Source organism: Bombus fervidus, chromosome 11 (assembly GCF_041682495.2).
Source record: "Bombus fervidus isolate BK054 chromosome 11, iyBomFerv1, whole genome shotgun sequence".
Classification (NCBI taxonomy): domain Eukaryota; kingdom Metazoa; phylum Arthropoda; class Insecta; order Hymenoptera; family Apidae; genus Bombus; species Bombus fervidus.
Window position 1 is genome coordinate 4857605 of NC_091527.1, and position 18569 is coordinate 4876173.

The 18569-nt window shown below is 37.2% G+C and overlaps 1 protein-coding gene and 1 long non-coding RNA gene across 7 annotated transcripts in view; both read right to left on the minus strand.

Annotated features, from left to right (window-relative positions):
- The window catches only part of Mtd (TLD domain-containing protein mustard), a 302520-nt gene that overhangs the window by 167259 nt on the left and 116692 nt on the right, over nt 1–18569 (minus strand). The gene's annotated exons all lie outside the window — the stretch shown is intronic.
- LOC139992447 (uncharacterized) lies at nt 12830–14911 on the minus strand. The gene is made up of 2 exons (XR_011801113.1): nt 14326–14911; nt 12830–14237 (listed from the first exon to the last, which is right to left on the minus strand). It is a non-coding gene; the product is annotated as an uncharacterized lncRNA (long non-coding RNA).

Sequence of the window (18569 nt, forward strand, 5' to 3'; positions counted from 1 at the left end):
AAGATTTCTTCCGGCGTGACACACGCTACATATTTTTTGAACGAGAGAGAATTTCCATCGAAGTTGCAGAGGATAAAAACATAAAAGTTCCATATAACGTACGAAAAATAAAAATAGAAATGAACTCGTAAACGAGAGTATTCGGACGAATGTTTACCTTTTGTCGGTAATTTAAGCAAATACTGCATAGCAGTGAAAAAGGATCCCTGTTTGAAACACGAGACAGCAGGTTTTTTCAGAACGCAATTGGTCGCGATATCGTGTCGACTCGTCGCCATGGCTGTAACGAAGGAAGGATCGATATTTAACACGGTACAATACTGCAAACGATATACGTACAGTCGATTACGAAAGTCTACGTGTCCCATGGAAATAAAATTCCAGGAAATTTTGTTAAAAAGTAACATGTAACGAACGTTGCAACGTGCGTTTCCCGAAACATTTAGCGTTTATCGGTCGGTAACGTAAATAAGTTCGGTCAGACAAAGAAAAAGATCGAGTTCGACTTACTTATGTTACAACGCCAATAATTATCGACACGTTCGTCATCCATCACAATGCAAATCGCGGTAAAAATTCCTTCACGAACGAAAAACAAAGATCAGACGGCTGAACGAAAACAAGAAAACGTTTATTCATTTCGCGATTTAACGCCGCTCGTACGTCTTCTTCGATTTTATCGACACCCGAGCAAATCCTGTTTCCGATCGTTTCTGGCTTTTTCCGCTCGTGAAAGAACATCGTCGCTCGTAATGTCCGCCGCTCTTCCTCTTTGCGTCTGTTATGCACTTTGTCATTTTCTTGGTTCCTTTATTTTCCTTTTTTTTTCTTTTTTTTTTTTTTTTTAAATGCGAAACGCGCCGGGTAAATTCGTGATAATTGCAAAAGAGAGGACGCGCGTGTCTCTTTGCGCGTGAAACGCAACAAGGGGAGGAATTTCGACGACGCGCGCGCTAGTGAAATTTCACGCTCGAAAATTTCGGAGCTCGTGTGTCCAGGTAAAACTAAAGTCTCATCGCGTTTCAATGTCAAAGCGTTTGCCTGTCTGTCGATAGCCCGTTTGGGTGAAAATTTTGCGTGAAAAAGTCTGATATCGCGTAACTGTATTTCGTTACATATTTACACAATTCTATACTAATCTTGCAAATAGCTCTGTTTCTATTTATTTCTTTGTGTATCTATTTATATGATTAGACAAAGACTCTTAATATTTTGTCTTTTATCGGAAACGTACAGATTTTGCAATTGACAGCGAGTCGCCAGTTTATTAATAGATTGCCATTCGATCGATAATTTCAATTGAAATGTAACTGGTAATATACACGATGGGAGATGCTATCTGGATTATAAAGTAGCATTGCCTGAAGGAAACGGCTTAAAGTAGAGAAGAACAACACGCGATAAGACACGTTCCAAGCGAAACTATGAAATTATATTTTTCTTTGCAGCTTCGTCTATTTACGTATCGCAGTTACGAAAGAAGAATACTTTTATACAATGGAACTCTGTTGCTATTGTTAATACCGACTATGTAATATCATGCAATAATATCAACGTCTCTCACAGCGAAGTATCTCAGTTTCACAGTTTTCAAGTATCACAGTTCCAAGCTGATGGCTACTGGTAATTCAACGCTACTTACGGTATTTACACAAGCGACTATAAACAACAACAATAATTTCGTGGTAACCTGCTGCAATATTACTAATTGCAGGATTACGACGTTGGAAAATTGACTCTTGTTAATGCTTAGAATTACAAAATTGCACAATTACCAACTAGAAATGTATAATAAACATACAAACTTTTACCATGGTTGTGTCACACGGATCGTCTTATCAGCAGGCCAAATTTCCGTTAACGTTTCGACAGTATCTTCCCGCATACTTACGTGGCGGAAGTGGCTGCAGGCGTGCAAAGCATACGGGACACAAAGAGTTTACTCACCTGCAAACAGAGAAAAAAAAGACAATTCCATTAATTCGAGCTTCCTTTCGAGGATGCACGCGCAAAATTTGCTACGGTCAATCGGTTTCGCATGGGATGCGATTCGCGACTCTCACGCTATACAATTCAACAATTGCGTATTTCTAACGACGCGGTACACGCGACTGTACGATTAAATAGGAAACGACGAACGATTACGGTAACGTAGGAAGAGATTATGAAATTTATACACATAGGAAGAGAAATAAATTGTGGTGTAAAAATGTAAAGTGAAATAAAAGACGACGTTGAAGGTAAAATATAACAAATATCGTTCTCTTTGTATTTTGCTGTTTTTCCCACGACTCTTTCGTTTATCTTTGATCGACAACATTTTTCACTCCATCGCATTCATAAAGTATATCGGCAAAGTTCGGTTGTTGAGTCGTACGGATAAAAGTTTCACGAGCAGAAAAAGAATGGGCTAGATAATATGTTAATTTATCATCGATAAATGCAGTGAAAAATTGTGCTTTTATATCTAGTCCGCAATTTGAATGTTAAGTGTGCTTTTAATGATAAAGATGTTATCAAGCTCGAATGTTAAATGAGTTCTGTGGAAGAAGGTGGTAGAAACTGCTTGATAAGGAGAAGCGGAAATATCTAATAAAAAAGACGAGAATTTTTCTTCTTGTGCTTCGCAGAAGAGAACAGTTCTTTGTGGCGCCGATTAAGGCAACGTTTGTTCTCCAGACTTGCTTTATCGTCTGGCGTATAAAAAAAAGGCTAGAAAAAGGTTGATTTTTACCGCACGATATATGAGGGATCGTGAATGGGCCGGAAACTCTGCTTCGTTTAGAAATAGCGTAATTATTCAAGCTGCTGAGTGGCGACGAAATTTGGAATTTCAGAAAAATAATATGGAGAGAAGAGAACTTTTAATTACACTACGATGTAACACGTATGAAAATGTGAACTGATAAATCATACGTTGTACATAACATTTTTATTCTTTATAAATTTTCACTCGCTCGTTATTGAATGTAGTAGAAATAATATACAAATATATTTTTGTACAATGATTTTCAGTTTTATAATAAAAGTCCATGTTCAAATTAGTAGACTGAACCAGGGAGAAGGGAATTTTTAATTAATAATATAATTCTTAATTAATAAAATAATATAAAGACATAAACCGACAAATCATATTCTGTGCACAATGTTATAATTGTTTATAAATGCTCAATCGCTCGTTGTTTAATGTCTTAGATACAATACACGCCTACCTTCTTGTACAATGATTTTGCGTTCATATAATTAGAATTCACGTTCAAATAAACAGGTTCAAGCAGAGAGAAATTTTTTAATTCGACAGTAATCGAAATTTCGTAGTCGTCAAATAAACGTAGTTTTGCTGCAAGTTAAAAATAATTGAACAACGTGATTAAAACTTGTACAATATTCCTATTGTGCATCCCTGGTAACGAATTAGCGCATAAGACAGCAAAGCACGCGTCTACCTTGCTTTTAACAAAACAAAACTTGTAAAAATGCTTTCTAAGTATCTTTGAAATTTTCAAGAAATATTTTCAACTCAGCCGCAGCTACGTGTGGAGCAAAACTCTGCAGCCTCGTATGCATTCGAAATCAACGAAAAATCTTTTCAACAAGGAGCCAGTTATCAGAAATCCCGATCGTCACGAACATTAAACAGATTTACAATTGATCGCATCAAACTCACACGGACATATCTAATCTGAGAATCTAATCCATCCGCCAATCTGCCGTATCTACAATTATCAACTTACACTTTCATTTAAATTGCCCTGAATACGACTATCCTCGCAGCAAATAGCTCGGACCAAAGGAACCTTAAGTAAAAATCTCTGTGCTAAAAGACAAGTTTGGAGCGTTTTCTCCTTTTTGAAAGACGTACCGTCATTTAGCAAAATCTCACTGTTAAATTTCTTTCTCTTCATATTGCCGTCGCTAATTACTGCATACAGATGCAGTTGTTTTATGTATATAAAAAATATATATAAGAAATCCTTAGGGTAAATCAGAGTTTATTTTGGGAATAATTAAATTAAATACAACAACAGCTAATAACAAATCTATTACAAATTTTAGCTGGAAAGTTGAGAATCGATTTTCCAAGTCCTAAATTACCTTCTTCTCTCGTGATCTATTCTATTCAGCAAATGACTGCCGATAAAACAAAACAAAAGTAAAAATGTTGGTTGGCGGGTAGTTTGAATTCTATAGAAATTACATACATTTATGTAAAAGAATATTCTCTGATACAGCCTGACAAATATCAAATACAAAAGGAACGTATTATGTAGAGTAATAATTTTTTATCAATTTCTAAGTTGTATGGAAAATTGGAAAATTACATTTACCGGTACTTGGTGGTACCAACTTTCATGGAACATCGTGGAACATCGTGAAAGATGATGGCAACCGGACGATGTTTGACGATATTCGACAATGTTCGCAAACGCGACCAGACTACATGCAGCAATCACGTCGTCCCTCTATTGTTTTCTACCGACCTATCGAATAATACAACGCGTGTCTAGAATGCTGTCTGTCTGCTGGCGCTGTTCCCCTTGTTTCAAATGCCGCCGTTTCCACTGGCTTCAGATATGTGCAGAGGCCATATCTTTGTTCTGTATGCCGGCTGGTAGACGCGTTCCGGAAAACAGAATTTTTCAGACTTCGTGGCAGGGACGGGATACGAGACGACAGACGAATGCAGATGGAAAAGTTGTTTCCGATTTTGTCCCGAACAAATGCGCTCCGTTTAATTCAGCTCGCAACATTTCATGGCAAATTTTGAATAAAAATTTGGCCCTCTTTGAGTTTGTTGTATTGGCTAAGATGAGTATCTCGATCTTCGCGTCTTTTAAATTAGCCCCCCCCCCCCTCCAAAAAAAAAGAAAAAAAAATGTGGAGCGGGGAAGTAAGAGTTTACCATATTCTATTGGGTTGTCATTAGGTGGTATTGGTAAAATCCGCAATCACTTAGTTGCAAACATAATACGTAGTGTGAATCTTTGAAAAGAATGGCTTTTCTTCTACGATTTACCAAGGAATATAATTTTAAATATATAAGCATAGGATTCTATGCCTGATTAACTCTTGAAATCAAAATTATTCTGTTTGAAAGATGTTTATATGAATAATTATTATTGGTACACAAAACTTGAAACGCGATTTTCACAGATTTATGGTTCTATAACATAGACTCTATATAATATGGCATCCATGGTATAATAAAATATGCTTGACTAATTGATTAAAAATTTTGTGTGCAACCTTGTCAGTACAACTATCATATATACATATAGCCTGAATTCAATTTTCTTAATATCCCGGAAGATGAAAAATCTCGAGGAAGATTGATAATCAAACTTCATAGTGTCTGTCATTTCTTAAATCATCGATATCTTTTTCTTCTGTTCTGGTACCTGTTATAGCCAGACTCATCCTAATTAAGAATGTCCCCCAGTTTTTTTATTTTAGATAATAAAAACGGACGCTATCATGGACACCATGAGACGAGGATGTGTTTTCTCAAACTGCGTAGGTGAAGACGTAGTGTCAGCAAATGTAACTTTTTCTCGAGAAAGAAAAATAACAGATATTATTAAAATATGCATAAGCATAATCTAAAAGTTTGACTGCCAAAAGCATTATATTTCCTTCGTAAAAAAAAAAAATTACCTCAAGTAACTGGAAAAACGTGTTCTACGCTAGAACACTCCCAAGTCAAATGATGTTCCCACACACATAAACAGGAGTATACTTTTCCCATTTACAAAACTCACGATTACAGTTAGAGAACTGAACGATTCTTTCGAGAATTTCTCCTTCAAGGAAGACTCGAGAGAAGACAGTGTTTTATCTGTAGAAAGCTAATAAAACAGCTTTGCTTGGAACGTTTACAGCGGTTGATGGAACGTTGCTATAAGATTAAAAATGAATAGCATTCGATGGAGTTTAGGATGTTTAAAAGACGTACGCATCTGGCATTCTTTGAGCAAGTGTAAAATTGAAATGATCTAAACGGCGCAGTGCCTGGAACGTTTCAAACAAGTGCGGAATTTTCCTAGATAGGCGCCTTGCAGTTTCTATTGTGGTAACAAGATTTTATTATCCTATAGTTGCTGTTATGCTGCAACAATTCTACGCAGTAGAATATTTCGATCCGAAATTTCCACCACTTGTTCCTTATCTATTTCTCTATCTGTTCTCGATCCTTCTCTTTTATACTGTTCGTTTTCTTTGTCCTTCTTCTTTTGTTTGTACAGATAATTCCTAGCCGTTATTCATCAGTTATAATCCATTTGGAGGAAATATAACGTAATTTCAATTAGCGTCTGATTAAACGAACTCCTGTGACTGTTGAATCCGCTTATCTGAGAATGCATTTCATCATCGCAAAATCATCATATCTCTACTTCCGTAAGAGACAAGATGCACGTTCTTTTGAATTGTGCAATGTTATATTAGGTCGTCCGAAAAGTTTCTATCGTTTTATAGGGAAATAATGGATGCACAACATTTTTCGTTTTATATTATTTTATCGAATTACGTATGATCCATTTTCTTCTATCAAAATAAATATCACAACGTTCGACAGATTAGGTTTCTGGTTTGTACAAAGATGCAGCGTTGTAAAAGACGTGTCTTTAAAAGAAAGACACTTTTCAGACAACCTAATATTAACAATGGAATACCTGTGCATCTGTAGACAGCAATTCAATATAAAACCTACTATGAGGGACAGTTTAATGGATCGATAAAATTAGCAAATTATCTAAAATATTCTAAATTGGTATAGTTCTGTATAACAATTTATGATCGTAACTTTTCGTCCTGTTTTCGTTGCTAAGAAATATTGAAAGAAAGAAAAAGTCTTTTTTGATAGTAGAATTGAAGGGCTTGAAGCCATGTTCTTCTGAATCGTACGATGTTACGTTAATAATAGAACACTTCGTCCTCTCCATCTATAGACAGTAATTCGATATAAAACCCACTATAAGAGACGGTTTAAAGGATCAATAGAAAAATTGGCAAATTACGTAAAATACTCTGAATTGGCATAGTTTCGTATAAAAGTTTACGATCGTCACTTTTCATCCCGTTTTCATTGCTAACAAATAATGAAAGAAGAAGTCTTTCGATGATAGCATCAAAGGGCCCAGGCAAGCGATAAAAAGGCAGAGTTCAAATATTTCAGTCGTATTTTTCGCATGAACGTCGTTCATCCTCGTGAACGTTAGCTGAGTATAAAGCTCATAACACGTTTCAAAAACCATTCGATTCCGATCAATTTCGAGTTGGTGCCGTTTTGTTGAATCACTGAAATGTGGAGCATGGTCTTCCCAATGCAGCAGCCACTTCAATTAGATAAATTTACGAATGAACTCTCTCCTATTTATATCATGGCCAACCTAGTGCGATATATCTTGCAAGCTAATGCAATAATATATCGTGCCAAGGTAAGCGACAATTCCCCGGACCATTAGACAAAACATACAAAATTCCTACCACGAGCGACGCGTCTGGCTGGCCTGAAATTTTAGAATTTCGCTGCCTTTTCGCCCGGTTTTCGTTTTCGCCGTTGGCCAGGTGTAAGGTGTAGCCCATATTCTGCTGCGTTGTAGGATCGACTTTTCTCATTGGCTTCCGGGAATTCTATTTATAACCGGGCACACCTGAATGAATGACTGAGCCTGTCTGCGGGCTTCAAACAGGTTCCCATCGAGTTTTACGGGCGTCGCCTAATCATGCATGCAAGAAAGGCCAGGCTGTTGTTGGCCGGTGCTTTTGTCCATGGTCATCGAGCCTCTGAGACCAACCGAGCAACGTATCAACCTCGACAATTAAGGTATGGTATCCGCTGTTGAAATAACAGAGGACGCGAGCGATGCATACTTTTTGCCCATTCTCACGTGTCTTGCAGTTTTTCTCATGTTTCTTCCCTAATTATTACGTCACCATCTTCTCTTTCTCTCTATGGTATCGCGTTGTTGGATGAGCAACTTGAACCTCTTCCGCGACAATACGATTAAACCGGATATTCGTTCCGTTCGATGACCTTCAGCTATTTATCGTGCAGCAGAGTTATTCCATTTACGTAGAATTTCTGTTGCTTCTGAAAGGAGAAAACCCAACCTTACTGACAACCCAATATCATCGAAATCTCGGTTCATTTTTATATGTCACGGCACAGATTCCTTCTTTTTTTTTTCTTTTTCTTGATTATGCATACAGTGGGCCACGAAAGTACATACTTGAACTTTACAGCCGATGATGATTATACGTTCTGGAAACGGTTAACATATAAATTGGAGGACTTATCAGTTTGAAAACGACGATTGCATTGGTTTCTTGGAAGTGTCAGACGGACGTTCATATAGTTTCGAGTTGCTCCTTGCCAGGAACACCGTGATCGATGATATCAATTTGTTGCTTCGTCATAAACTGATGGCGATGAGCTTGGGATTGGAGCGAAACAACAGGTGTGTTGCGAAAGCTGCTCATCATTATATTCGAGACTTTCGGCAGACGAATAATTTAGACGTGTCTTTTTCCAAATACTAAGTAAATAAATGGACCATATGTACGTTTTTTAACGACAGCAGACGAGAACGAAGAACAGAGCAAACTCACAAAGATTTTATGAAACACGAAGCTAAAATGCTTTCCGAAAATAACGCTCGAATTATGGTATCTGAAAATTCTGTGTAAATTCCAACGTTGTAACCGTAAGAAAGTTAATCGTGGAAAAGTGATTTATACGAAATAAAGGGAAAGGATCTGAGTAATAATCGAAAGGCAATTTGTCTTTCAACGCGAAAGTGGCATCTCCGAGAATAATGATCTTTGCAGTTGGTCATCGATTTCTTGAAACATGCAACCAACGATCCTCGATGGAGAACAACCATGACTCGTTAATCTCGTGTAGGAATCAGGAGCTCAGTTGGCTGTGAAATTTCGCGAATACACGCGATCGAACGATCAGCGACGGTTGCATAGTTGCAAGTTGCAGAACAAATGGCTCGATCGTCGATCCTCCGGCGTTTCTGTCGCGTTTCGGCCGATTCAAGATTAGAATTCGCGAATGGACGAGACGTGGGTGGCTCGGAACGCTCGTTAAATCTGAGAAAAACAGAATTGCAGATAGTGTTCTTCGTCAATGGGAAAGGTCGAACTTCTAAACCGAACTTCCACTGTTTTGCTTGGCTGCTTCTGGAAAATAAGATCTTTCCTGCGAATTTTAACGAGTCACCGGAACGATCCAATGAAACTGGAATATCGTTCGAATGGTCAAGGAAGAACCTCAGAGAAGAGAATTACTCGAAGATGGTATCCCGCTAGGGGTAGCCATCCACATGTTATTTAGCAATTAAGTAAAAAAAATGTACCAAATGTCCAGCTGGACAAATCGTAAAGTACAAATTAAATAATGATAAAAAAAAAAAAAAAATAGAGAAGAGAACTGTGCGAGAATACCGTCGACAAAAGGAAGGTATTAAAAAATAATACGATGAGGATAGAATACAAAATGACGATACAACCTTAATAGAACCTACAAATACTGAACTCGTACTATAATTTTGTCTGGAGAAAATTGTCAAATTATTGCAACAAGATTTCTATTCTTAATATTTCAAGGTTCGTATTAAAGTTCACACCGAAGAATTAATATCACAGAATACTCGAAGTGCAAAGGATTAAAGTTCAAGTTAACTGAACTTGACATCGAGCGAAAAATTCTATCTCCTTCCATTAACCTTTCTTTATCTCAAAGGTAGTTCCAATCAATCGCTTCTCTCAGCCTTGGCTCACCTTCGACGTTAATGGCTGACGAGAAGTTTGCATGAAGAGATCACCGTGCCACGGTTCCTCCGAATTTGTCATTTACTTCTAAAATACGAACAGCGTTTTCTATTTGCAATTAGGAACACAGATTTACGACGTACAGTGGTTCTACACCGTTCGACGCGAAGAATATTAATCGTCAAAACGTAACGCAATCGCGAGCCTGACGAGTTAGCCGAGAAAGAAAAGTTCGCTTATCTGACAAGCGATCAGAAAATATACGGCCTGTAGGGGGTCTGTCTGTCTATCGTTACACAGGATTTACGTGCAACGACTATTCTCTACTGTTCGCAGAAAGCCGTCTGCGACGGAACAAGAAGATTAAGAGGCTCTGGTCAGGCCAACGCAAACTTAACCTACGACTTTCCAAGAATTCCTTAACGTTCTTCCGAATGTCGCGGGAAATATTTCTTTCCAACGTCGTCTTCGTACCAGTGAAACTAGGTAATTACTATTTCGAATCAATTGGCACGTCGAAATTATGCTACAATTTACGGACGCGTGATAAATCTTGTGAAAATTAAGATTTTTTCTGTCGTTGATTGTGTCACGTTGGAGACACAAGAAATCACGAAATTGACAGATCACCGGTGATCTCCTCGCGTCGCAGTTCGAACGTTTCACAAATAAAGTAAAGAATTGAACTTTAGATATATTTAGTAGTAAAATTTATTGTACGAATCCAACAGAGTGACGGTTCAGAGTGTTAGAGCAGAGAAGATGTCGATTTTAGAAAGGTTTATATATTAGATTGTCCGAAAAGTATCTTTCTTTCGTAAACGTGTTCTTTACAACAGTGTACCTTCATACAAACGTGAAACAAATCTGTGAAACGTCGCGGTGTTCATCTCAACAGAACAAAATGGATCGTACGTAATTCGACAAAATAATATAAAACAAAAAACGTTGTGCGTCTATTATTTCCTCATAAAACGAAAGAAACTTTTCGGACAACCTAATACTATGGGTTTAGCTCCTATGGAGGGGGCGTCGCCGGAACCCAGGTCAGAGATGGCCATGCTGTTACTGTTTCCTGACACTGGAACACTACGTTGTCGTTTCGATGTTCTGCAGGATGTTCGTTAGACTCCGTTGATTTTTCTATCGCTAATTTATGGCTCGGTGATAATCGCAAAACGAATCGAATTTGCATCTGCTCGGAAACGAGTAGGTTTAAAAGGAAATTCTCATTGGAAAAGCGTGCAGTTTGTTCGTCGATGAAGTTAAAAAAGAAGCAAACCGTTGGAAAAACGTCGACACCAGACCTACCAAATTGATCCGGAATCTGGTGAAGCTCCAACAAGGTCGTGGACGAGCGTGGCCAGATAAAAGCCACGATAAACTGGAAGGTAAACTTTTATAAGATCGTCTACCCCGGACGTGGACTTTTTCATTTTACGAGTGCGCCGCGTCTGATCAAACGCGATTGTGCCGCTGACAAGGATGGCGCGTGTGGTGGACGAAATTAAGGAGCTCGAATTAAATCGAAATAAAAAGCAAATCGAATTAACAAGCCGAAGGACAAACACTGTCTCGGGTTAATAAAACGTAGATATCCTTAAGCTCGTAGAAATTGCCGAAATTTTTCAATTTTTCGAATTATCTTATTTTCGTATCCGGGTATTTTCCCCAAAATTGCGACAGTTGCTTAATTTTCGAAATTCCTATCTCCGCATCGATGTGCCTTCATCGATGTATTGAAAAAAAAAAAAGAAAAATAGTCGTGGCCACGAATTACCATACACGTACATACACTCCTCGTCAAAAAGATAACCCAGGTGTGTTATCTTTAATTTCTCAATTACACGTGCGAAGTTTTTCGTCTGTAACGTATAATATCAAAACATCACGAGCTCAGAATATCTGGTTCGTTGAAAATAATTAAAAATATTATGAAGCTTAGTGTGCAACAAAGAAAAATTATTCCATGCTAAGGTCGAAATGATAACACATTCTGTTAATATGTTTAGAAATTGCTCAGTAGTTCAAGATCTATCAACGAGTAAAGATTACAGTATAATATTATATAAATTTGTAAGTATGTGGGACGCGGAAAGAAATTAAACGAGTCTGAAAAAAAGCAAATTCTTGAACCAAAACAGCAACATTTATCAGTAGTGAAAATATCGAAAGTAATAAGATGAAGTCGTAGAGTAATACACAATTTCTTAAAAAATGTCGAAGATTATGGCAAAAAGAAAAGTTATCCCATCGTGATAAGCGAGAAATTTTGCGTGTAGCTCCCAACTCGCAGTCAACAACGAAGCAAATAATGGAAAAATCTAGTGTTAGTGCCAGTGTTTCAAATGTTCGTCGAGTTCTACTATCCTGCAAAGATATTAAGAGGCTAAAATTGAAAAAGAAACCTTCGTTAACAACGAAACACAAAGTAGAACGTTTACGTTTTGCAAACGAAAGAATGCATTGGAAAAAGAAATGGAGAAGGATACTATTTTCAGACGAAAAAGATTCAACTTGGATGGTCCTGATGGGTTCCAATATTATTTTCATGACATAAGAAAAGAGACAATGTCATCAATTCGACAACAAATGGGAGGAGGCAGCGTGATGGTTTAGGTCGGCATCGGTTATTTTGGCAAGAAAAGCATCAAGTTCATCGTTGGGAGAATGAATAGTGTCCGATACATAAATTTAATCAAAGAACAAATAAATATTCATGCAGAACGCATTTCTGGACCTGATTAAATCTTTCAACAAGATAATACAGCTGTACATACATCAAAATTGGTCCAATCATATTTTAATGAAAACAATATATTTTGTCGTGGCCTACATGCTCCCCGGAACTTAATATTATTGAAAATTGCTGGGCAGAACTTGTTCACAGCGTATGCTTGAATGGAAAGCAGTATCAACACGTACAAGAATTAAAAAATGCAATTGTACGCGAATGGGATATGTTAAGTCAAAATTATATCCAGAAACTATATAAATCGATACCAAATCGTACAATAGAAGTAATAGAAAATAAAGGGGGATGTACCCATTATTAAATAAGTATATATGTTTGATAAGTAATTATTGTTAGTTACAATTTATGTTGATTATTATTTTCTTATTGTACATGTGTTATCATTTCGTTCTTAAAATAAAACAATTTTCTTTTGTTAGACACTAAACCTCATAATATTTTTAATTATTTTCAACGAACCGCATATCCTGAGCTCATAATGTTTTGATATTATACGTTACAGACGAAAAACTTTATACGCGTCATTGAGAAATTAAAGATAACACACCTCGGTTATCTTTTTGACGAGGAGTGCATATAAAGAGGAAATAAGTCAAAGAGAGACGACTGTGAGTTTCCTTAGAGACCCGAAGCAAGAAGATTGGAACCGTTGTCGAGGCCGAATAATTTCTGTTACACAAGCTTGAGATACTAACCTAGAAACTTGATAAGTCTTGTTAGAACGAGGACGGAACTCGTTATCGTTGAAAAATTACTCCTGCACCGTCAGGAATCCGCGATATCGATCTATATATACATATTCTTCATTTCGTTCCTTCGATCCTTTCCGAACGAGGCTAAACATCTTGACCGCTGAACAATCACTTGTGTATAGTACATTGCGCACTGTTTGAAGGTTTCAAGGATTTGCTGACGCAAGTGGGTATTCTGATTAAAACACGTTCTTCTGACTTGTTTACGTGATTTTTATTGCAAAGACGCTATAAGGCGCTTTTTGCGGTCCAACTGTCCCACTGTATTTATACGTATTTTAATAACATTCGCAATTTCTTGTTACTGAGAAAAAATTTTAATCGATGGCGCTACAAGAGAAAAGAACTCGGCTCGTTGCGTCTACGATCGTTGGTCGTTCTGCTTATGAAAAATAAAATGCCGCAGGAGACTCTTGATTGGCACGAGTTTGGTTAGAGCAGGTACCAGAACGAAAGAATAAATGGATAATTAAAAATAACTACGTTATGAGGAGACACTGTGAAGCTCGATCGTCAATTTATTCCATGTTTCTTCAACTTCCTGCAATTCAAAAAAGAAAACCTTTCAGAAAAAGGTAAGATAGGGAAAATAGAATAACTGTAATTTCAAGAGTTCGGGGTTCATTGGATTGCGCACATTTATTTTTGTGATTATATTCTTCAACACTTTGACTGCCACGTTGGTCATATATGATCAGCCACGGTTTCTCCTGTGACGCCACGGTGTCATTGGTGACCGGAGCGCTTGAACTTCTTACAATTGTAAAAATTGAATGAAAATTGACAGTTAGGGCATTTTGAATATAACCGATAAATAGAAGATACTTTGAAATAAAAAGTGCCCCATTGAGCGATTAAACATTTTTATTAGAACATCAATAAAAAAAAATGAGAACAAATCCTGCATCTAACGGTGCACTGTGTTTGCATCCATATCTTCGAAGGGTAATCTACGAATATTATTATAAACACACCTAAGAAAATAATCGTAAATGCTGCTTTATAATCTTATAATTGAAGTTAAAAGTGTGCACATACCTTACTATTATATATAGAATGAGCAAATACTGTTTACTAATATCTTCTACACGTTTCAACAATATATTCTGCACGTTTTGCTTACGACGAAATAACGAATGCGAATGGTTTGTTGAAATAAACGAAGCCTTGTTATAATACGTCGCTATCAACTGTTACCAAGGCGCTACGGTGGTCACCCATGACCACCAATAAGATAAACGATCCATTGGGGAAGAATATTGTCTTACATCATCAATTTATTATTATTTTGCCATTGTATGCTTTAAACAATAAAAATACTCCCATGGCGTTCTAAGCGAAACATGTCATTTTGGCGTGGCAGTCAAAGTGTTAAGAAAATGCTAGATATATGGTTTCCTTTTTCACAGGTTCGCGGTAGAATACTCGTTGAAATACTCGTCTGATGAATCTATAATAATTGAAACAAGTTCGGATGATTAATGATCTAGAAACGAAGGGAGGAAAGAGGAAGAGGGAAGAGTAAGTCATTAGGAGTAATACTATTCTTTGCTGCTGCTGCTACCCAAATTCAACCAAGAATAACTTAATACCCTTTTCATTAAATTCTCAATTGATATTGTTGAGTAACTGTTGAGGTTATTGGATGTATGTGAATACAAAGGAACGCGTAGATAAATTGTAAGGTAGAAAGTATATATATTTTGAATATTAAAGTGTAAGTACAAAGTTCGAAATATAATTGAGTTGGTCCAGATCCGTACGCTAGCAGTGTTACCCTATGACTGAAAAAATCTGAAGCCAACATTGCATATGTACCGTTTATGGTTTGCCTTCCACGCAGTCTTTTGTCTATGTGCTGTCGATGGCTTCAGTGCTTGAGAAAACTAAAGACCAGATGTAGAGTTTTCTTAGAAGTGGCGACCACTTCAACAGTAACAAACGATCATAACCAGACTGTGGATTTTTACGCGTTTGTGCGAAATTTAAAAGTTTTCTTTTTATTATTATTATTTGATTTGTACTTTACAATTTGTCCAGCTGGATATTCGTTAAATTTTTCTAGCTTAATTGCTAAAGAACATGTGGATGGCTACCCCCAGTGGGATACCATCTTCAAGTTTGACTATTTTATTTCTTTAGCGAGGCCAGTGAGGTATTTTCTTTTTAGTCTTCTTTCTATGAGAGTTTTACTCGCTCCAGCAGCCAGCTGGTTCTTTCCTTGTATTTTTCTGCGTACCCGCCAATTTCTTCTTTGACCGTTAGTATTTTTGCGTATATCCTCGTTTCTGACATAATATGGGGCGTTGACTATTGTTCTCAGTATCTTCGATTGTAGCGACTCTAATTTATTTATGTGGAAATTTCAAAGTGTATAGAAAAATGTATCGAGTAAGCGTAATATAAAAAATATATGAAATATGGCGCAATGGGCAAAACGAAGTTCCCACTTTACGTTCCAATTGTTACGATTCTATCCATAAAAATGCGAATTTTCACAAGTAACAAATTTAACAAGTAACAATCCCAGTTACGTTTAATTTCAGAACTCACAGTTTTATCTAATATTTCACGCTTTAAGCCTTTCTATTCTGTTTCTATCGCGGTTTTCTATCATGTAGAACACGCAGCCATAAATAAAATTAAACTTGGAATTGAGCATTCCAACACAATCGTACGAATCGAGGGTAAAGTCTGCAAACGATCACAGCTGATTTATGACGTACACGAGAAATCTCTATAGTTTCGAGCAATCAGATCGTAAAGCTGTCACCGTTTAATATCTGTCGAACGTGGTTAGGCTGCAATCAAAAATATTTGACCTATCTAGTACGAAGATCTCGAGAAACTCGAAATAAATCTCCTTCACGAATTCGTATTTTCTTTATCTTCCGATCGTCTCGATCCCTGGCGCCGTGTTAACACCGTTTCCATCCGCAAGAAGAAGCATCGCAACATTAAACTCTGTCATCGCGTACACGAACAGCTTCGAGGAAGGCTCGCCTTGCAGCGTCTCCTCGGCAGAGCTAGTGAGCCCTGCGAAGAATCTCGTGGAGCCTCGAGGCATCGGGGATTCGGCCGACTAGGACAAAGCAGTAATGCCGTAAAACTATTTTCGTTGGACGTACAGCGACACACTTTCGGAATAGAAAACTGGAGCACGGCAGCGTAGGCATATACGGGTCGGCCCACCATTGTTCCATCGTTTTCAACAACCTATATTTTACGGGAAAGGACATGTAATACGCTCGTTTGGAAGCCTCCGCCATTCCCGTGTAACGAATGGGTCACGCGGAATTAACGATTCAGGCAACTTGTAATTTTATTCGGTCGGATGAGATCGGGTTAAACGAGAGTTTCAATTTCGGTGAGCGCTACGCCGTAGAAAGGGAATTTTTGAAAGAATCGAGAGTAAAACGGAGAGCGAAAGTCGTACGATGGTACAACGAAAGTCGTTAGTTACAGAGTCGATTTATAATTAACGATTCGTAGTTTATTATTATTTTGCTATCTACATCTCGATGCTTAGTCTCACTGTAACGTATGATACTTCTATGTTTCTAGTATTAATATAAATTTATTTAAAGTATAATTATTATATAAGTGTAATTATACAAGGTGAGTCAACCAAATTCTAAAATAACTCGCTGACCATTAACCTTATCGAAAGATGTTCAAAGTATTATAAGGAGCCTGGACAGACGAGTACATTTTCTATTATCTTATATTTTTTCAGGTATTCGAGAGACTTTGAGTTTTGTAGTGGCCATCGTGTATTTCTGGTAATGTTGGTCGATCCAGCTGGACATTCTCTAAGTGCTAACCTATTTATAGCGAGAAACCATTAGTTTAGCAGATATTTTATCTACAATTCGTCAAGTTTAACGCACAGAAGACACAGACAACGTAAATACAAGAATACAAATTGAAGTTGAAATATCCACTGAACAAATAGTTCTTCGCTACAAATAGGTTAACACTTGTTTGTGGAGAATATTCAGCTGAAAATACATAAAATACATGCGGTGGCAATGAAAAGACTGAAAATCACCTTAGAGCTCAGAAAATATATGGTTATTAGAAAATCAATAGATGATCAAATATTTCAAGTGGTAATTTTTACTGATTCACACCCTGTATATATAACACATTTTTTAAACAGAATTTAACAGAAACATTTTTATACTATGCTGATTCTATTAACGTTTTGTTCAAATGTACCGTCTTACGTATGCTGAATAATTCTTATAGTAATCAAACATTATAATTACACGGTTTCGTCACATGTGTCAGGACCAAACCAAAGGAAAGGAAACATCCGCACAAGGCACAACAACAATCTGCACGAGACATTCACAAAAAGTAGTAAAAACGTTACATTCGTACAAAATTTAACGCAATAAATCAAAACGTGTAATAAAAATTCTTAATCGTTGTGTAGCCCGCTTTCTATTTTACAATATTATCTAGTCGCGTGTTTATGTTCGAACATTCGTCTTACTTTTAACACTTTGACGATGTAATAAACGACAGAGAAGGCAGGACAAACGACTGAGAAAATAATTTGCTTTTTATTTTCCGGATTTCCTGCATTTCCAACATCACACGCGAAAGAAAACGTGTTTTATCTTCTCATAAGAAATAAATATTTCTCGAGCTACGTTGTTAAAGTATTGTAATAAATTTCATAACATTCTTTCCAGGCAACGTGTTGAATATAGTCGCTGTCATATCGTTTGACATTTCACAAGCCAATATCTATGCACAAGGTGCGAAAGAAGCAACCGTAGAAACGACCGTGGCATGATTTTTGATCTTGACCTTGCGTCTCGATGTCAGATTCGCGAAGACCTTTCTACGTATCTTCACCGACCCGAAAATGTAGAATCGCGCCATGGTTTCTTATTCTACTTTCTTTACGCCCAGTACATGTGCTTCAACGTTGCTACGGCAACAAGAATTAAAAAAAAAAAAAAAAAAAAAAGAAAGATAGGAATTTTTACAAACTTCACGACCATGCAATAAAGAATAACGATCGAATAAATCATCGAGAATAAGTAGTTACAAAGATGAAAAAAAGAGGATAAAGAGGAATATCGAAATTTTGTGGAACGACGTCGAAAAACGAGATCAGACAGGCTTTGGGCACTTGGCGCGAGGCCTTCGGGCTGGAGGCATCGAGGGTCGTGGACAGATCCGCAAAGTCGCCGATTACCCTTTATGAATTTTAATTTTCGCCCAGCTAAATCTTCGCGGAGAACAGTTTGCTCGCAGCTCGACCC